General features: G+C 41.2%; 1 protein-coding gene across 6 annotated transcripts in view; it reads left to right on the top strand.

Moving 5' to 3' along the window:
• The window catches only part of b3gat1a (beta-1,3-glucuronyltransferase 1 (glucuronosyltransferase P) a), a 92,814-nt gene that overhangs the window by 15,867 nt on the left and 54,880 nt on the right, over window positions 1-22,067 (top strand). Inside the window, exon 2 of one of the 6 annotated variants that reach the window (XM_088427002.1) lies at window positions 15,831-15,920. The exons of 3 other annotated variants lie outside the window; for them this stretch is intronic. The gene's annotated coding sequence lies outside the window, so the exon portion shown is untranslated. Of the gene's footprint in view, window positions 1-15,830; window positions 16,035-16,055; window positions 16,181-22,067 lie in introns of those variants that run through there. 2 more of the 6 variants (XM_088427003.1, XM_088427004.1) reach the window with 2 other exon arrangements.

Here is a 22,067-nt window from a genome sequence, read left to right as displayed (position 1 = left end):
GTCTGTTCATTACTTTTATGGACAGAATTTCTAGGCACAGCTGAAATGTTTAGGGGGTCTGGTTTCGGAGTCTTAGCATTGCTTCTCTGCTATTTGCAGACAATGTGGTGCTCTTGGCTTCTTCAGACCGTGAGCTCCAACTCTCACTGGAGTGGTGAAGTGGCTGGGATGAAGATCAGCACCTCCAAATCTGAGACCATGGTGCTCAGTGGGAAAAGGGTAGAGTGTCCTCTTTAGGTCGGGGAAGAGGTCCTGCCCCAAGAGAATGAGTTCAAGTATCCTGGGTTTTTCATGAGTGAGGGTAGGATGGAACGTGAGCTCGACAGCTGTAATGTGGACTCCGTACTGGTCTGTCCTGGTGAAGAGACAGCTGAGCCGAAGGGCAGAGCTCTCTATTTACTGGTCGATCTATGTTCCCACCCTCACCTATGGTCATGCACTGTCGGTCGTGACTGAAAGAACAAGATTCCGGATACAAGCGTGTCCAAGTCAGTGTCGAACCGCATTGAGAGGAGGCAGTTGAGGTGGTGCGGGTATCTGGTTAGGATGCCTCCTGGACGCCTCCCCGGTGAGGTTTTCCCGGCATGTCCCACCGGGAGGAGGCCCCGGGGATGACCCAGGATACGCTGGAGGAACTATGCCTCTCGGTTGGCCTGGGAATTCCCCGGCGGAGCTCAATGAAGTGGCCAGGGGGAGGGAAGTCTGGGCTTCCCTGCTGAGGCTGCTGCCCCCGTGACTTGACCCCGGAAAAGCGGAAGAAGATGGATAGACAGATGGATATTACCAATAAACCATACAGCATACAATGCCCAATTTATAATATAATGTATTTATATTCACTCCAAGTGAAATGATTTGTGGACCACCATCTCATCCGTGTTGGGCAAGTTACTTAAAAACTGTAATGCATTATTCACCAAAGTCAAAGTCAAGTTTATTGTCAATTTCTTCACATGTGCTTAACTTACAAAGGAATCGAAATTGCATTTGTCACTACCCTCTGCGTTTTACATGTACAATAACAAATAACAACAAATAACAATAAAGTGCAGGTGCGCAAGATGACACAATCCTAAAAATTAGATTCTTATCTGTAGTAATGTAATGTGCAGTATGTTAGATCTACTTTGCTTAGTGTTGCTAAACTAATAACGAAAACTAAAAAACTAAATACAAAAACCAGGTATGGCAAGAGTACCCCAAGATAAGACATAAGCAGCAGCATATGACAAGGCAATCCAACAGTATGAGACAAACTCTTACTGTGGTTGTCCCAGTTGTGTGCATTTGAGGTAGTTGCTATAGTTCTAAGTGTAATCGTCGGTGTCCAACCTTTTCGTGTCTTACGAGAAGCATGACAATGTGACTGCGGCATGGAATGACAAGAGGCAACTTTTCGCTTGTGTCAAGTGTGGACTGTTTGAGCCTTCCACCAATTCTTAGAAGGCAAAAATCATCCACATAAGGATTCAGCTTCCTTTGGGAACTGTCTTTTGAAATGTTCTCCCCTTCAGCCAGGCATGATAACTCCTTACTGTAGTATTCTTTTTACACATACCTAATGATAAGCATTTCTGCATTGAGAAGCTTTTCTGCTGTGCGAGGGATTTTGCATTGATGCCAAACACTACAGCTTCCAAGCTTGGTCTTATCAGCACTAAATTGAGTCATGATGTGCGTCAAGAACATACTGGCTGGCACTAAAGTCTTCCAGGATTAGAAATGTTCAAATCGATGAGACTCCTTATCAGCTGGAAGAACAGACACTATAGTAGCAAAATAATGCACTTCCGAATCAAGGTCTGGACCAACAAGGTCATTAGGCTCTTCTCTAGAAGTAGTCGTCGCTTCATTTTTTTTGACATTCATCTTTCATTTTGTCGGAAAGGGGAGTATCCCAGTCAAAGTCAAAGTCAAAGTCAAGTTTATTGTCAATTTCTTCACATGTGCTAAACATACAAAGGAATCAAAATTGCGTTTCTCACTATCCTCTGCATTTTACATGTACAGTAACAAAGTGCAGGTGCGCAAGACGAGACAGTCCTAAAATCTAGATTCTTATCTATATTAATGTAAAGTTCAGTATGTTAGATCTACTTTGCCTAGTGTTGCTAAACTAATAACTAAAACTATTAGTTATACGAAAAACCAGGTATGTCAAGAGTACCCCAAGACAAGACATAAGTAGCAGCATATGACAAGACAATCCAACAGTACAAGACAAAGCAAGACAACTCTGACTGTGGTTGTCCCAGTTGTGTGCATTTCAGGTAGTTGTTATAGTTCTAAGTGTAATCGCTAGTGCAATAGCGATTATAAGTATAATTAAAAATAAATATGGCAGCAGCAAGTCTGTGCAAATTTTGCAAGTGCATGAGTAACGTTTGGGTTTTTTGTTTGTTTTTTTTTTTAGGAGGGGGGGGTCGAATGACCTAAACTTCGTAGGTGTTTCTTCTGGCTGAGGCTGAATGTGGAGAGTGGAGGGGAGAGTGGAGGCTCCGGTACCCCTTTCCGGAGGGCAGGAGGCTGAACAGAACTGTGTGCAGGGTGGCTTGTATCAGTGACAATTGTGATGGCTTTGCGGCTGAGGTCGGTGGTGTACAGGTCTTGCAGGGAGGGGAGTGGAGCACCAATAATCCTCTTAGCTGTCCTCACAATGTGTTGTAGAGCCTTCCATTTGTAGTTAGTGCAGCTCCCGCCCCACGCGGTGATGCAGCTGATGAGGATGCTTTTGATTCGGTTCGTCTGTAGAATGTGGTCATGATGGGTGGCGCGGCACTTGCCCGCTTCAGTTTACGCAGGAAGTAGAGACGCCGCTGTGCTTTCTTGGCCAGAGATGCAGTGTTGGTGGTCCAGGAGAGGTCATCGCTCACCCAGGAACTTGGTGCTGCTCACCCTCTCCACTGCAGCACCATCAATGTTCAGTGGGGGGCGTTGGGAATGGCCTCTCTGGAAGCTGACGACCATCTCTTTGGTCTTGCTGATGTTTAGCAGGAGGTTGTTAGAAGCTCCACTTCTTTCCTGTAGTGGGTCTCGTCGCCGTTGGAGATGAGGCCCACCAGTGTTGTGTCGTCAGCAAACTTCACGAGGTGGTTGGAGCTGTGGGTTGCTGTGCAGTCGTTTGTCAATAAGGTGAAGAGGAGGGGGCTGAGCACACAGCTTTGTGGGGCCCCCGTGCTCAGGGTGATCCTGCCTGAGATGTTGTTGCCAACACGCACCACCTGAGGCCTCTGGCTGAGGAAATCCAGCAGCCAGTTGCAGTTGAGTGAGGTGAGGCCCAGTTTGTCTAGTTTGCAGGTGAGTTGTTGGGGTTTTATGGTTTTGAACGCTGAGCTGAAGTCTATGAACAGCATTCTCACATATGAGTCTTTCTTGTCCAGGTGGGTGAGTACCGGGTGGAGGGCAGAGCAGATTGCGTCGTCTGTGGATCACTTTCCACTGTAAGCAAACTGGTACGGATCCAGGCTGGGGGGCAGGATGGATTTTATGTGTGACAGGACTAGTCGTTCAAAGCACTTCATGATGATGGGTGTCAGTGCCACCGGACGATAGTTGTTGAAGCAGGATGGGGAGGATTTTTTTTGCACAGGTATGTTGGTGGCAGCTTTGAAGCCTGATGGCACAATGGCTTGCTTCAGGGAAGTGTTGAAGATGTGTGTAAAAAGATCTTTCAGCTCCTCTGCACAGTCTTTCAGCACCCTGCCAGGGATGTTGTCTGGACCTGCTGCTTCCCGGGTGTTGATGGCGGAGAGTGTCCTCCTCACGCTGGTAGCAGACTGGCACAGAGGCTGGTCGTGCAAAGGTGGTGGTGTTTTCTGTGAGCGGGTGGTGTTCTGTTCCTCCAAGCGTTTAAAGAAACTGTTTAGGTTGTTGAGCAGAGTGATGTCGCTCTCGCAGCTTTGTGGTGCAGGTTTGTAGTCTGTGATAGCCTGAATGCCCTGCCATAGACTGTGTGTATTCTTGTTTGTCTTTCCTGATGCCACGGGACAGGTTGGCTCTCGCTGTTCTCAGGGCTGATTTCTCCCCAGCTTTGAAGGCCTTTTCTCTGGCCCTCAACAGCCTGTGGACTTCTCCTGTTTGCCATGGCTTCTAGTTGGCCCGTGTGGTGATCCTCTTGAGGTGGGTCACGTCGTCCATGCATTTGGTGATTTAGGAGGTCACTGTGTCTGTGTACTCCTCAGTATCTGTGATGCTGTTGTAGATGGCTGCTTCCTTAAAAATTTCCCAGTCTGTTGACTCAAAGCAGTCCTATAGGGCTGAGGTCGCCTCCTGTGGCCACACCCTTACCATTTTATAATATGTTACTATTTTTAATGTAGTTTAACATGATTTTTGGATGCTTCTTCTTGATAGTTTGACCAGATCGATTTATATACATTAAATAGCAGCTGTACAGTAAAAATTAGCTTTCACTTACCTTGTCATTATTGTTGCAACAGAGATCTTGCTGACAAGATTTCGAAATGCTGGTGAATCCACTGTGGCAAACGGCAGCATATTTTCTACATACGAAATAGTCCATCACAAATCTCCTCACCTTTTGAGGTTCAAGTAGTAATCCCCTGAGCGAGAGAGTGCAATCCTCCACGTGTTTTCTTTTTGTTAATGTCATGTTACTATGCTACCACTCTAAATGGGTTGTCAAATTACTGGTCCTAGGTGTTGCTCACAAAGTCCACATAATTAGGGCACGAGCAGCTACCGCTGCGAGAGCCCTCTTGTTTTTCTCCGGATTATAAGGGCCCGAGCAGCTACCACTGCGAGAGCCCTCTTGTTTTTCTCCGGATTATTATTAGGGCCCGAGCAGCTACCGCTGCGAGAGCCCTCTTGTTTTTCTCCGGATTATTATTATTAGGGCCCAAGCAGCTACCGCTGCGAGAGCCCTCTTGTTTTTCTCCGGATTATTATTATTATTATTATTGGGGCCCGAGCAGCTACCGCTGCGAGAGCCCTCTTGTTTTTCTCCGGATTATTATTATTATTATTATTATTATTATTAGGGCCCGAGCAGCTACCGCTGCGAGAGCCCTCTTGTTTTTCTCCGGATTATTATTATTATTATTAGGGCCCGAGCAGCTACCGCTGCGAGAGCCTTCTTGTTTTTCTCCGGATTATTATTAGGGCCCGAGCAGCTACCGCTGCGAGAGCCCTCTTGTTTTTCTCCAGATTATTATTATTATTATTATTATTATTATTATTATTATTATTATTATTATTATTTACTGTGCAGCGCTTTTCCATTTTTGAGGGCCTAAACATGCACGAAAAGTCACCAAAATTTGCACATTTGTCGGGCCCGGTGAAAAATTGGATATTTTTGTGTTTCTCAAAACAATGCAAAAAAAATGGCTCTGCAGCGCCACCTAAGGTTGAAAAAATGCACCTGGTCCCGGCCCGTTTGACCTAGAGCTACGAAAATTTTTAGGCATATGTAGGACCTAGAGACCTACAAAAAAGTCAGCGCGAGCCATGTGCTCAGATGTACAGAAAAAGAGTTATGAATTTTTGAATGTGCATTTTTGGCCCATTTTTGCACGTTTGTAGGTCCCAAACTGCTCCTTGTTTCTCCTAAACGCTTTACTCAATCACCTTCAAATTTGCTGTGGTCCATATTCACACATAGGGGCACAAGTGGGCAAAATTTGGTGCAGATCCACTGACATATATGATAGGGGCGTGGCTTCAAATTATGTGTTCAATTTTTCCTTCGCCAAGAGTGACAAAAACCATAATAACTTTGATGTACTAGCTTAAAAAAATATAAAACTTCATAGACACATGGAAACTTATGTCTTTAACACCTTTGAAAAAAGTTTTTTCAAATACCTACTAGCGCCGCCTAGTGGTTGATTAAAATGTCATTTTTTACACTTTCATGTATTGTGCTCAGTCTGTTTGAGTAAAACAAATGAAAATTGGTCAGAATATCATTAAGACATGGAATATTAAGGTTTTAAAATTTTACGACTTTTCGATAATGGGCGTAGTCTGCACGCCACCTCAAAGTCAGATGACTCGCCAAAACGAAAAAAGTGGCTGTAATTGGCCCCAAAATGGCCTTATGAGTGGAAAATAGCCTCTCACTCCCGGCCCGTTTGACCTAGAGCTCCAAAAATTTGTAGCCTTATGTAGGACCTCGAGCCCTACAAAAAAGTCAGCGCGAGCCATGTGCTCAGATGTACAGAAAGAGAGTTATGAATTTTTGAATGTGCACTTTTGGCCCGTTTTTGCTCATTTGCACGTCCCGAACTGCTCCTTTTTTCTCCCAAACCCTTGACCTGATCGACTTCAAATTTGCTGTGATGTTTTATCTGACTGTGAGGCACAATTGTTCAAATTTTTGTGATGATCCGCCATCAAATATGTTGGGGGCGGGGCTTTATATTATGCCTTTGATGATTACTTTGCCACATGTGAAACAAACCTTTATAACTCAGCTTTACAAGCTTGGAAAAATCTGAAAATTCACAGACACATGAAGACTCAAGCCCTTAACACAAGTGTTTAAAAAAATCTTCAATTGCTTATAAAGCCATCCAGTGGCAAACAAAAATGTCAGTCTGATGTCTCGCCAAAACGAACAAAGTTGCTGTGTTTGGTCCCAGATGGGCTTATCTTTTCTAAACTTCATATATTTGATGGGTTTCCAATGCGGAATACACCTATTAACGTATTTTTTGTTATAGTGCGAGCGCCACCTAGTGGCAGCCAAAAATATAGCATTTTTTAAACATTTTTATGTGTTTAGCTGAGCCCTTTGAAGTAATATCGCTGAAATTAAGCCTGAAAAGCCTCTAGACAGCCCTGCTGACCTCCACCAAATTTTACGAAGTTTCGATAATGGGTGTGGCCTCTACGGCCATTTTCATTCCGAAGCTTTATCTGTCCAGTAAAAGTTGCTGTAATTTTACCCAGATGATCTGATCTTCTCACAATTTCACACATTGGATGAAAATATTCTCCTGAACATATCGACAAAAATACATTCCAGTTTAAAGCTAGCGCCACCTAGTGGCTGCAAAAAATGTCATTAGTCGAACGATTACAGTCAATCCTGTTTGGTTTGACCTACAGCTATGAAACTTTGTAGGCAAATGAAGGACTGCATGCCCTACAAAAAAGTCAATACAAGTGATGTGCTAGGATGTACAGAAAAATTGTTATGAATTTTTTTAATGTGCAGTTTTGTCCCATTCTTAGACATTAGCTGGTCTCAAACTAGTGCCTTTTTCTCTTAAATGATTCACCCCATTACCTTCAACTTTGGCATGAATCATTATCCAACTGAGGGGCACACATAGTCCAAATATCGTGAAGATCTCTTGACATAAAAGATGGGGGCGGAGCTTCAAATTATGTTTAATACTTCCTTTGCCAAGAGTAACAAAAATCTTAATAACTCAGCTATGACAGCTTCAAACCATCTGAAACTTTCCTGGGCCTTTAAAAGTCATGCAATAATACAGCTATGTGATAAACTTTCAAATCATTTACAGCGCCACCCAGTGGCGGACAAAAATATCATTTTTTATACTTTTATGTACTGTGAAATGCCTGTTTGACTAAATGAACTAAAAAATGGTCAGAAAAGCTATGACACATTGGAACATTAAGGTTCTCAACTTTTATGACTTTTCATTAAAGGGTGTGGCCTCTATGCAAACTCAAAGTCTGATGTCTCCCCAAAACGGTAAAAGTTGCTGTAATTGGACCTAGATGATCTGATGTTTGCAAAACTTCATATATGGGATGGGAGTCCAATGTGAAACACACCTACAAGCCTATTTTTTATCATAGTACGAGCGCCACCTAGTGGCAGCAAAAAATATAGCAAATCCTTAATGTTTTTATGTACTCTGCTGAGCCCCTTGAAGTGATATATCCCTTAAATGTTTTCTGAAAAGCCAGTGGCCATGCCTTATGCCCCCCACAAATCAGTACAATGTTTCGACAGTGGGTGTGGCCTATATGGAATTGAAAGTCACAAAATTTGAACAATAAAAGCTGCAGTAACTCCACACACATTGTCCCACCTTGTCTAAATTTTACATATTTGGTAATAGTCCTGCACTGAAGTGATCTACAACAAATTTTTCATCATTCATAGTCCTTGTTCATACCCCGACCTGTTCATACCCCAACGTGCACAGGTCTGCGAGGGCCCTTTATAGCTGCTTGCAGCTCTAGTTATTATTATTATTGGGGCCCGAGCAGCTACCGCTGCGAGAGTCCTCTTGTTTTTCTCCGGATTATTATTATTATTATTATTATTAGGGCCCGAGCAGCTACCGCTGCGAGAGCCTTCTTGTTTTTCTCCGGATTATTATTATTATTATTATTATTATTATTATTATTATTATTATTATTAGGGCCCGAGCAGCTACCGCTGCGAGAGCCCTCTTGTTTTTCTCCGGATTATTATTAGGGCCCGAGCAGCTACCGCTGCGAGAGCCCTCTTGTTTTTCTCCAGATTATTATTAGGGCCCGAGCAGCTACCGCTGCGAGAGCCCTCTTGTTTTTCTCCAGATTATTATTATTATTATTATTATTAGGGCCCGAGCAGCTACCGCTGCGAGAGCCCTCTTGTTTTTCTCCAGATTATTATTATTATTATTATTATTATTATTATTTTAGGGCCCGAGCAGCTACCGCTGCGAGAGCCCTCTTGTTTTTCTCCAGATTATTATTAGGGCCCGAGCAGCTACCGCTGCGAGAGCCCTCTTGTTTTTCTCCAGATTATTATTATTATTATTATTATTATTATTATTATTATTATTATTATTATTATTTACTGTGCAGCGCTTTTCCAATTTTGAGGGCCTAAACATGCACGAAAAGTCACCAAAATTTGCACATTTGTCGGGCCCGGTGAAAAATTGGATAATTTTGTGTTTCCCAAAACAATGCAAAAAAAATGGCTCTGCAGCGCCACCTAAGGTTGAAAAAGTGCACCTGGTCCCGGCCCGTTTGACCTAGAGCTACGAAAATTTTTAGGCATATGTAGGACCTAGAGACCTACAAAAAAGTCAGCGCGAGCCATGTGCTCAGATGTACAGAAAAAGAGTTATGATTTTTTGAATGTGCATTTTTGGCCCATTTTTGCACGTTTGCAGGTCCCAAACTGCTCTTTGTTTCTCCTAAACGCTTTACTCAATCACCTTCAAATTTGCTGTGGTCAATATTCACACATAGGGGCACAAGTGGGCAAAATTTGGTGCAGATCCGCTGACATATATGATAGGGGCGTGGCTTCAAATTATGTGTTCAATTTTTCCTTCGCCAAGAGTGACATAAACCTTAATAACTTTGATGTACTAGCTTAAAAAAATCTAAAACTTCATAGACACATGGAAACTTATGTCTTTAACACCTTTGAAAAAAGTTTTTTTAAATACCTACTAGCGCCACTTAGTGGTTGATTAAAATGTCATTTTTTACACTTTCATGTATTGTGCTCAGTCTGTTTGAGTAAAACAAATGAAAATTGGTCAGAATATCATTAAGACATGGAATATTAAGGTTTTAAAATTTTACGACTTTTCGATAATGGGCATAGTCTGCACGCCACCTCAAAGTCAGATGACTCGCCAAAACGAAAAAAGTGGCTGAAATTGGCCCCAAAATGGCCTTATGAGTGGAAAATAGCCTCTCACTCCCGGCCCGTTTGACCTAAAGCTACAAAAATTTGTAGCCTTATGTAGGACCTCGAGCCCTACAAAAAAGTCAGCGCGAGCCATATGCTCAGATGTACAGAAAGAGAGTTATGAATTTTTGAATGTGCACTTTTGGCCCGTTTTTGCTCATTTGCAGGTCCCGAACTGCTCCTTTTTTCTCCCAAACGCTTGACCCGATCGACTTCAAATTTGCTGTGATGTTTTATCTGACTGTGAGGCACAATTGTTCAAATTTTTGTGACGATCTGCCAACAAATATGTTGGGGGCGGGGCTTTATATTATGCCTTTGATGATTACTTTGCCACATGTGAAACAAACCTTTATAACTCAGCTTTACAAGCTTAGAAAAATCTGAAACTTCACAGACACATGGAGACTCAAGCCCTTAACACAAGTGGTTAAACAAATCTTCAATTGCTTGTGAGGCCATCTAGTGGCAAACAAAAATGTCAGTCTGATGTCTCGCCAAAACGAACAAAGTTGCTGTGTTTGGTCCCAGATAGTCTTATCTTTTCTAAACATTACATATTTGATGGATTTCCAATGCAGATTACACCTATCAACGTATTTTTTGCTATAGTGCGAGCGCCACCTAGTGGCAGCCAAAAAAATAGCATTTTTGAAACATTTTTACGTGTTTAGCTAAGCCCTTTGAAGTAATATCGCTGAAATTAAGTGTGACAAGCCTCTAGACAGCCCTGCTGACCTCCACCAAATTTTACGAATTTTCGATGATGGGCGTGGCCTTTACGTCCATTTTCATTCCAAAAATTTAACGGACCAGTAAAAGCTGCTGTAATTTGACCCAGATGATCTGATCTTCTCACAATTTCACACATTGGATGAAAATCTGTTCTTGAAGACATCGACAAACATATATTCCAGTTTAAAGCTAGCGCCACCTAGTGGCTGCAAAAAATGTCATTAGTCGAAAGATTGGAGTTATTCCTGTTTGGTTTGACCTAACACTATAAAAGTTTTTAGGCATATGTAGGATTGTAAGACCTACAAAAAAGTCAATAGGAGTGATGTGCTAAGATGTACAGAATAATTTTTATGATTTTTTTTTATGTGCAATTTTGCCCCATTCTTAGACATTAGCCGGTCTAAATCTAGTGCCTTTTTCTCTTAAACGGTTCACCCGATTAACTTCTACGTTGGCATGGACTATTAGCAGATATAGCGGCACAAATCTCCCAAAAATTGTGAAGATCCCATGACTTGTAAGATGTGGGCGGAGCTTCAAATTGTTTTGAATATTTTCTTCGCCAAGAGTGACAAAAACCTTAATAACTCAGCTGTTTCAGCTTCAAATCATGTGAAACACTTGCAGGGAGTTTAAAAGTCATGCCCTAATACAGCTATGTGATAAACATCCAAATCATTTACAGCGTCACCTAGTGGCGGACAAAAATCTAATTTTTTACACTCTCATGTACTGTGCAATGTCTGTTTGACTACATGTACTAAAAAATGGTCAGAAAAGCTATGACACAGTGGAGAATGAAGGTTCTCTACTTTTATGATTTTTCAATCAAAGGGGTGGCCTGTATGCCAGCTCAAAGTCCGATTTCTCACCAAAACGGTAAAAGTTGCTGTAATTGGACCTAGATGATCTGATTTTTGCAAAACTTCATATATGGGATGGGAGTCCAATGTGAAACACACCTACAAGCCTATTTTTTATCATAGTACGAGCGCCACCTAGTGGCAGCAAAAAATATAGCAAATCCTTAATGTTTTTATGTACTCTGCTGAGCCCCTTGAAGTGATATCCCTTAAATGTTTTCTGAAAAGCCAGAGGCCATGCCTTATGCCCTCCACAAATCAGTACAATGTTTCGACAGTGGGTGTGGCCTATATGGCATTGAAAGTCACAAAATTGGAACAATAAAAGCTGCAGTAACTCCACCCACATTGTCCCACCTTGTCTAAATTTTACATATTTGGTAATAGTCCTGCACTGAAGTGATCTACAACTAATTTTTCATCATTCATAGTCCTTGTTCATACCCCGACCTGTTCATACCCCAACGTGCACAGGTCTGCGAGGGCCCTTTATAGCTGCTTGCAGCTCTAGTTATTATTATTATTATTATTATTATTATTTACTGTGCAGCGCTTTTCCATTTTTGAGGGCCTAAACATGCACGAAAAGTCACCAAAATTTGCACATTTGTCGGGCCCGGTGAAAAATTTGATATTTTTGTGTTTCCCAAAACAATGCAAAAAAAATGGCTCTGCAGCGCCACCTAAGGTCGAAAAAGTGCACCTGGTCCCGGCCCGTTTGACCTAGAGCTACGAAAATTTTTAGGCATATGTAGGACCTAGAGACCTACAAAAAAGTCAGCGCAAGCCATGTGCTCAGATTTACAGAAAAAGAGTTATGAATTTTTGAATGTGCATTTTTGGCCCATTTTTGCACGTTTGTAGATCCCAAACTGCTCCTTGTTTCTCCTAAACGCTTTACTCAATCGCCTTCAAATTTGCTGTGGTCTATATTCACACAAAGGGGCACAACTGGGCAAAATTTAGTGCAGATCCGCTGACATATATGATAGGGGCGTGGCTTCAAATTATGTGTTCAATTTTTCCTTCGCCAAGAGGGACAAAAACCTTAATAACTTTGATGTACTAGCTTAAAAAAATCTAAAACTTCATAGACACATGGAAACTTATGTCTTTAACACCTTTAAAAAAAGTTTTTTTAAATACCTACTAGCGCCGCCTAGTGGTTGATTAAAATGTCATTTTTTACACTTTCATGTATTGTGCTCAGTCTGTTTGAGTAAAACAAATAAAAATTGGTCAGAATATCATTAAGACATGGAATATTAAGGTTTTAAAATTTTACGACTTTTCGATAATGGGCGTAGTCTGCACGCCACCTCAAAGTCAGATGACTCGCCAAAACGAAAAAAGTGGCTGTAATTGGCCCCAAAATGGCCTTATGAGTGGAAAATAGCCTCTCACTCCCGGCTCGTTTGACCTAGAGCTCCAAAAATTTGTAGCCTTATGTAGGACCTCGAGCCCTACAAAAAAGTCAGCGCGAGCCATATGCTCAGATGTACAGAAAGAGAGTTATGAATTTTTGAATGTGCACTTTTGGCCCGTTTTTGCTCATTTGCAGGTCCCGAACTGCTCCTTTTTTCTCCCAAACGCTTGACCCGATCGACTTCAAATTTGCTGTGATGTTTTATCTGACTGTGAGGCACAATTGTTCAAATTTTTGTGATGATCTGCCATCAAATATGTTGGGGGCGGGGCTTTATATTATGCCTTTAATGATTACTTTGCCACATGTGAAACAAACCTTTATAACTCAGCTATACAAGCTTAGAAAAATCTGAAACTTCACAGACACATGGAGACTAAAGCCCTTAACACAAGTGTTTAAAAAAATCTTCAATTGCTTATAAGACCATCTAGTTGCAAACAAAAATGTCAGTCTGATGTCTCGCCAAAACGAACAAAGTTGCTGTGTTTGGTCCCAGATGGTCTTATCTTTTCTAAACTTCATATATTTGATGGGTTTCCAATGCGGAATACACCTATCAACGTATTTTTTGTTATAGTGCGAGCGCCACCTAGTGGCAGCCAAAAATATAGCATTTTTTAAATGTTTTTAAGTGTTTAGTTGAGCCCTTTGAAGTAATATCGCTGAAATTAAGTCTGAAAAGCCTCTAGACAGCCTTGCTGACCTCCACCAAATTTTACGAAGTTTCGATAATGGGCGTGGCCTCTACGACCATTTTCATTCCGAAGCTTTATCTGTCCAGTAAAAGTTGCTGTAATTTGACCCAGATGATCTGATCTTCTCACAATTTCACACATTGGATGAAAATATTCTCCTGAACATATCGACAAAAATATATTCCAGTTTAAAGCTAGCGCCACCTAGTGGCTGCAAAAAATGTCATTAGTCGAAAGATTACAGTCAATCCTGTTTGGTTTGACCGACAGCTATGAAACTTTGTAGTCAAATGAAGGACTGCAAGACCTACAAAAAAGTCAATAGAAGTGATGTGCTAGGAAGTACAAAAAAATTGTTATGAATTTTTTCAATGTGCAGTTTTGTCCCATTCTTAGACGTTAGCTGGTCTCAAACTAGTGTCTTTTTCTCTTAAACGATTCACCCCATTACCTTCAACTTTGGCATGAATCATTATCCAACTGAGGGGCACACATAGGCCAAATATCGTGAAGATCTCTTGATATAAAAGATGGGGGCGGAGCTTCAAAATATGTTAAATAATTCCTTCGCCAAGAGTGACAAAAATCTTAATAACTCAGCTATGACAGCTTCAAACCATCTGAAACTTTCCTGGGACTTTAAAAGTCATGGAATAATGCAGCTATGTGATAAACTTTCAAATCATTTACAGCGCCACCAAGTGGCGGACAAAAATCTCATTTTTTATACTTTTATGTACTGTGAAATGCCTGTTTGACTAAATGAACTAAAAAATGGTCAGAAAAGCTATGACACATTGGAACATTAAGGTTCTCAACTTTTATGACTTTTCATTAAAGGGCGTGGCCTCTATGCCAACTCAAACTCCGATGTCTAGCGAAAACGGTAAAAGTTGCTGTAAGTGGACCTAGACGATCTTATATTTTTAAAACTTCATATATGGGATGGGAGTCCAATGTGAAACACACCTACAAGCCTATTTTTTAATCATAGTACGAGCGCCACCTAGTGGCAGCAAAAAATATAGCAAATCCTTAATGTTTTTATGTACTCTGCTGAGCCCCTTGAAGTGACATCCCTTAAATGTCTTTTGAAAAGCCAGTGGCCATGCCTTATGCCCTCCACAAATCAGTACCATGTTTCGACAGTGAATGTGGCCTATATCGCATTGAAAGTCACAAAATTGGAACAATAAAAGCTGCAGTAACTCCACCCACATTGTCCTACCTTGTCTAAATTTTACATATTTGGAAAGAGTCCTGCAATGAAGTGATATACAACTACTATTTCATCGTTCATAGTCCTTGTTCATACCCCGACCTGTTCATACCTCAACGTGCACAGGTCTGCGAGGGCCCTTTATAGCTGCTTGCAGCTCTAGTTATTATTATTATTTACTGTGCAGCGCTTTTCCATTTTTGAGGGCCTAAACATGCACGAAAAGTCACCAAAATTTGCACATTTGTCGGGCCCGGTGAAAAATTGGATATTTTTGTGTTTCCCAAAACAATGAAAAAAAAATGGCTCTGCAGCGCCACCTAAGGTCGAAAAAGTGCACCTGGTCCCGGCCCGTTTGACCTAGAGCTACGAAAATTTTTAGGCATATGTAGGACCTAGAGACCTACAAAAAAGTCAGCGCGAGCCATGTGCTCAGATGTACAGAAAAAGAGTTATGAATTTTTGAATGTGCATTTTTGGCCCATTTTTGCACGTTTGCAGGTCCCAAACTGCTCCTTGTTTCTCCTAAACGCTTTACTCAATCGCCTTTAAATTTGCTGTGGTCCATATTCACACATAGGGGCACAAGTGGGCAAAATTTGGTGCAGATCTGATGACATATATGATAGGGGCGTGGCTTCAAATTATGTGTTCAATTTTTCCTTCGCCAAGAGGGACAAAAACCTTAATAACTTTGATGTACTAGATTAAAAAAATCTAAAACTTCATAGACACATGGAAACGATCAGCAGCCCAATCCCAGCATCAAATTTGGAAATCTTACAGATGTCAGTCACCTGTCTTACGTTGGTGGCAAGGCCCCTGATGTGGAGGCGATCCTTCTGGAGTTCCTAAGGGATGTTGTAGGGCATTCCTGGTTGACACGCATCTAGAATATTGCATGTAAATGTATAATCACTATATTTACAATTATTCTAACAGATAGTAAATGGACATCTATAACAGAATGTTTCTGTAAATTTAAGCACCATTAATCGTAATAGAACATTTACTTACCATATTATTAAGTGGTTTCATAGTTTTAAAATATAAAAGTTTTGTTTGAAATGTTAAAATAACCCCAAAATTGGGAAAAACCTTGTAAAGACTGACAATCTATTTTAATTATGGGAAAATAAAATACATGAAGAAGTAATTTTGTGTTATTTTCCGGAATTGTATTGACACCCCAGCTTCCAAAAGGTTACCGTTTTCTTTTTTGTTTTTTTTGTTTTTTTTACAGTGCAGGCAACTTCAGAGTGGAGGAGAATTCAACCCCTCTTGAGAAGACTGGCACCAGAACCCAAGCTCAGGCTTCTTCCCTGCCAGAGAGGTGACATTCCATGTGTGATGATCTTTCTTCTGCAGCTGTCGATGGTGTGCCAAGGTCCCTGCCTTTGGGCACCGCCCAGCTCACACTGCACCCAACCTCTATAGCCCACAGGTGGTGAGCCTATGGGAAGGGGGACACACGTTACCGCTTTGAGCTGATTACGGCTGGGCCCCATTGGTGCAGGCTCGGCCACCAGAGGCCTGGCTCCAGAGGGGGGCCACTGTGACCTGCATCAGGCCAAGAGACCAGCAAATGTCAAAGTACAGTGCAAAATAGCACAATATAAAAATTCATAACAAATTTTCTGTACATCCTAGCGCATCACTTTTATTGACTTTTTTGTAAGTCTTACGATCCTACATATGCCTAAAAAATGTCATAACTGTAGGTAAAACCAAACAGGAATGACTCCAATCTTTCGACTAATGACATTTTTTGCAGCCACTAGGTGGCGCTAGCTTTAAACTGGAATATATGTTTGTCGATGTCTTCAGGAATAGATTTTCATCCAATGTGTGAAATTGTGAGAAGATCAGATCATCTGGGTCAAATTACAGCAGCTTTTACTGGTCCGTTAAATTTTCGGAAAGAAAATGGACGTAAAGGCCACGCCCATTATCGAAATTTCGTAAAATTTGGTGAAGGTCAGCAGGGCTGTCTAGAGGCTTGTCACACTTAATTTCAGCAATATTACTTCAAAGGGCTCAGCTAAACACGTAAAAAATTTTCAAAAATGCAATATTTTTGGCTGCTACTAGGTGGCGCTCGCACTATAGCAAAAAATACGTTGATAGGTGTATTCCGCATTGGAAATCCATCAAATATGTAATGTTTGGAAAAGATAAGACCATTTGGGACCAAACACAGCAACTTTGTTCGTTTTGGCGAGACATCAGACTGACATTTTTTTTTGCCACTAGATGGCCTTATAAGCAATTGAAGATCTTTTGAAACACATGTGTTAAGGGCTTAAGTCTTCATGTGTGTGTGAAGTTTCAGATTTTTCCAAGCTTGTAAAGCTGTAAAGCTGACTTTTTTGTAGGTCTTGCAGTCCTTCATTTGCCTACAAAGTTTCATAGCTGTAGGTCAAACCAAACAGGATTGACTGTAATCTTTCGACCAATGACATTTTTTGCAGCCACTAGGTGGCGCTAGCTTTAAACTGGAATATATTTTTGTCGATATGTTCAGGAGAATATTTTTATCCAATGTGTGAAATTGTGAGAAGATCAGATCATCTGGGTCAAATTACAGCAACTTTTACTGGACAGATAAAGCTTCGGAATGAAAATGGTCGTAGAGGCCACGCCCATTATCGAAACTTCGTAAAATTTGGTGGAGGTCAGCAAGGCTGTTTAGAGGCTTTTCAGACTTAATTTCAGCGATATTACTTCAAAAGGCTCAGCTAAACACTTAAAAACGTTTAAAAAGTTATATTTTTGGCTGCCACTAGGTGGCGCTCGCACTATAACAAAAAATACGTTGATAGGTGTATTCCGCATTGGAAACCCATCAAATATATGAAGTTTAGAAAAGATAAGACCATCTGGGACCAAACACAGCAACTTTGTTCGTTTTGGCCAGACATCAGACTGACATTTTTGTTTGCCACTAGATGGCCTTATAAGCAATTGAAGATTTTTTTAAACACTTGTGTTAAGGGCTTGAGTCTCCATGTGTCTGTGAAGTTTCAGATTTTTCCAAGCTTGGAAAGCTGAGTTATAAAGATTTGTTTCACATGTGGAAAAGTAATCATCAAAGGCATAATATGAAGGCCCGCCCCCACCATATTTGATTGCGGATCGTCACGAAAATTTGAACAATTGTGCCTCAGAGTCAGATAAAACATCACAGCAAATTTGAAGTCGATCGGGTCAAGCGTTTGGGAGAAAAAAGGAGCAGTTCAGGACCTGCAAATGAGCAAAAACGGGCTAAAGGTGCACCTTCAAAAATTCATAACTCTCTTTCTGTACATCTGAGCACATGGCTCGCGCTGACTTTTTTGTAGAGGTCGAGGTCCTACATAAGGCTACAAATTTTTGGAGCTCTAGGTCAAACGGGCCGGGAGTGAGAGGCTATTTTCCACTCATAAGGCCATTTTGGGGCCAATTACAGCCACTTTTTTCATTTTGGCGAGTCATCTGACTTTGAGGTGGCGTGCAGACTACGCCCATTATCGAAATATCGTAAAATTTTAAAACCTTAATATTCTATGTCTTAATGATATTCTGACCAATTTTCATTTGTTTTACTCAAACAGACTGAGCACAATACATGAAAGTGTAAAAAATAACATTTTAATCAACCACTAGGCGGCGCTAGTAGGTATTTTAAAAAACTTTTTTCAGCTCGTATCTCGAGCGTAGCCGCTGAACGGATTAAGTTCGTAACCCGGGGGCCTACTGTATATATATATATATATATATATATATATATATATATATATATATATATATATACAATGGACCCCCGTGTTACGAACTTAATCCGTTCAGCGGCTACGCTCGTAACTCGAACTGCTCGTATGACGGGCAATCCAAACCTATGTTAATTCGTGAATGCGTGCAACACATGCAAAAACCTTAGGTAAAAACATCACGACTTTATACACATATTAAACATGAGTAACATAATCTACTCTACAGTTAAATTAAATAACATAAATATACAATGGAAAAATGACATTTACCTTTGGGCGACGTGACTTGAGCTGGGTGGAGGCGGAGGGGAGCAGAGACCAACCCGCAGAATTTATTGATTTATTTTCTTAAACGGGAACTTTTCTCAAAACTAGAACATATCACTGGCAATTTCCTTCTCTTTAATCCATAATAGAAGAAGCCTCTCAATTTTGTTGTAGATCAAGGTCCGTCCCCCGGCAAGGAAAGTCTTGCCCTTAGAAGATTGCCGAGCGGTTACGGCCATACTCACGAGCCATGCGTGCGCCTCCTTCGTATTTTTTTTTTTTTTATTATCTCCTGCTTGGTTTCTATTGTCATCATCCTCTTACTTCTTTCTTTACCGCCACTAGCAATTTTAGAAGCCGTGTCTAACAGATAAAGTTTGCAAAGTCTTAACAACATTCCTTCCTTCCGTTTTTGACTCATTTTCTCTCCTTCCTTCCGTCCCGACCAGCTGTGCCATCAAGCTAGATAAAGGCGTTGAGCCAATAGCATATCGGCATTTCTGTGATTGACGTGACGCCTGCCAATAGCATCTCCGTGAGTGAGACCGTGACTGACACCGTGACTGAGACAGTGACTGTGACATTGTAAGAGCAATAGCATATCAGCATTACCGTGTCATGCATGAGCAGATCCTTTCATTAATGTAGCAAAGCGAGGTCAATTGTACGTACACATTGACTGGCAACGCGTGGCAAATTCATGGTTAAAACCATCACTAATTTACACACATATTTAAAATTAGTACCATAATCTACTGTACAGTTAATATAACAAGCATAGATAAACAAAGGATAAATGACATTTTCCTCTGGGGCGACGTGACTTGAGCTGAGTGAAGACGGAGGTGAGCAGAGACCAACCCGCAGAATTTATTTATTTTCTTAAACAAGAACTTTTCTCAAACTAAAACATATCACCGGCGATTTCCTTCTCTTTAATCCATAATAGAAGAAGCCTCTCCATTTTGTTGTCGAGCGAGGTCCGTCCCCCGGCAAGGAAAGTCTTGCCCTTAGAAGATTGCCGAGCAGTTCTGTCCATACTCACAAGCAAGGTTAACTATGCACGCGCCTCCTTCGTATTTTTTTATTATCTCCTGCTTGGTTTCTATTGTCATCATCCTCTTACTTCTTCCTTTACCGCCACTTGCAATTTTAGAAGCCATGTTAACAGATAAAGTTTGCAAAGTCTTCACAACATTCCTTCCTTCCGTTTTTCACTCATTTTCTCTCCTTCCTTCCGTCCCGACCAGCTGTGCCATTAAGCTAGATAAAGGCGTTCGGCCAATAGCATATCGGCAATTCTGTGATTGACGTGACACTGGCCAATAGCATCTCCATGAGTGAGACCGTGACTGACACCGTGACTGAGACAGTGACTGTGACAGTAAGAGCAATATTGTTCTTCGTTGCCGTGACAAGCTTTAACTACTGATTTTGATGACGTGGCAAGGCGAAAATATATGAACAAATACAATGGCCGGCATGTCAAATTGCTCGTAAGGCAAACGGTCTGTGCGTAAGTGGGGGACAAAAAACTCCGCGGACCACGCTCGTAAGTCGAAATGTTTGTAAAAGAGGGTGTTCGTAAACCGGGGGCCGACTGTATGTATATATATATATATATATATATATATATATATATATATATATATATAAATAATACATTTTATTTGATAAGCGCTTTTCAAGATACTCAAAGTCACTTTACATAAGAGAGAACATCTATCAGCAAAACAAAATACACATTAACATAAAATAAGATAAACTAAGCTAAACATTAAAAAATAAGCTAAACATTAAAAGCCATTTTAAAATGGTGTGTTTTTATCAATGATTTGAAGGTGGGCAGGACAGTACAGTCACGGATGTTTTTGCGGAGAGATTTCCAGCAGCTGCAGAGTCACCTCTGTCACCCCAGGTTCGGTGCCTGGTCCTGAATGGTGGGGTAAGGAGGTTTGCATCAGAAGAACGGAGGCTGCGGGATGGATTGTGGCAATGGAGCAGGTCAGTGAGGTTGGAAGGGGCCTTTTTATGGAGGGTTTTGTGCGTGAAGAGCAGAATTTTGAATTGAATACGCATTGGAACTGGAAGGCAGTGGAGGTTTTGGAGGGCAGGAAGTATGTGATCACAGGTATAAGTGTGGGTAAGCAAACATGCAGCACCATTTTTGATATACTGTCATGACCCAGGAGTTCACTATGTGTTGTTCTGTCTCTTTTGGCGATTTTTGTTCATTGTCTAATTTTGTTTACGTTAAACTGCTGCGACTGCACGCAGGGTTTGTACTGTGACATCATCAAACAGCGTTTTAGTTTTACCGTGATTGCAGCCACTGGACAGCAACAGTTCTCGAAGTTCTATACACTGTTTGTGTTTAAAAAGGCATCGCTTGTAAGGTATGTTTGGCTTCTTTGTGATGTGTATGTTTTATTGTTACATTTTACGTTTTATGAACGTTTCGTTTATTCATTTGAATTGTTTCAGTTTTACAGAATAATTATAACTGCAAAGGATTGAAAACAACAGTAAACGTCTGAAAATTACTCTAGCCTTTTCGTCTTTTTGAAGAGCTGTTCGCTATCTGTCAAAGTGTGTTCTGACACACGCACACTGAGGACAGAATAGTAAAATAGCGCCTACAACATTGCAGTACCAAGGAAAGAGTTCTACTGCTCCAGCTCAAGGCCAACACACGCGAGTTAATAAATTCAACTTTCATGTTCATTGCTGGAGGAAATTAATGAACAATGTCACAAGCAAGAGGACCCAAACGAGAAGAATCACCCAACAAAGATGGTATCTTCACAGGAAAGCACAGTATTCTTGTTCCACTTCTTCAAATTCCTCTTCAGCTAGCAGAGCAGCGGCAAAAGCCCGAGCCAAATTTGAAGCTTCACGTGCTAGTGCACCTTTCATTCAGCAATAAGCATATTTAAAATAGCAGAGGCTCTTTTAGCTGCACAACTGACAACTTTCCAACATAAAAAGGAGATAGTAGCTTTAGCGGAAACTCAGTCTTCGAAGCAGCAGCAGAAATGGAAGCACATGAGGAAAATGGGACTCATTGTGATTCTGTTCACAATACTATGTAGTGTACTCACAGTTATGTTGAAAAACATACAAAATACCAACTCGGTGACAAGGAAGCTCCAGACATTCAACCATTTACACCACCTTGGTTGCTACCTGATGAACAAGATGTGCAAACAAGCATAAAGGAGCGCAACTTCATAGCTGACAGCTACACTGATCCCATTTTAGCAAAGGTGGGTGTTCCTTTCTCAAAGCAGCCAGAGAGAACTACAACAGGAGTTCATAAAACACCTGTTAACTCTCCAGTCACTCAACCAAACACTGCTCCCTTTAGCAGAGGTCCATTGCAGCCACCTATCAACGACAGGACTGGTATGAGCAACATCACAAAATATCTAGTCCGACATGACCTTGTGAACTCAGGACTC

This window comes from Hippichthys cyanospilos, chromosome 11, assembly GCF_059441005.1.
Source record: "Hippichthys cyanospilos isolate Australia breed blue-spotted pipefish chromosome 11, RoL_Hcya_1.0, whole genome shotgun sequence".
NCBI classification, from domain to species: Eukaryota; Metazoa; Chordata; class Actinopteri; order Syngnathiformes; family Syngnathidae; genus Hippichthys; species Hippichthys cyanospilos.
Note: the sequence above shows the minus strand (reverse complement) of the source record. Positions and strands in the feature narration are given on the sequence as shown.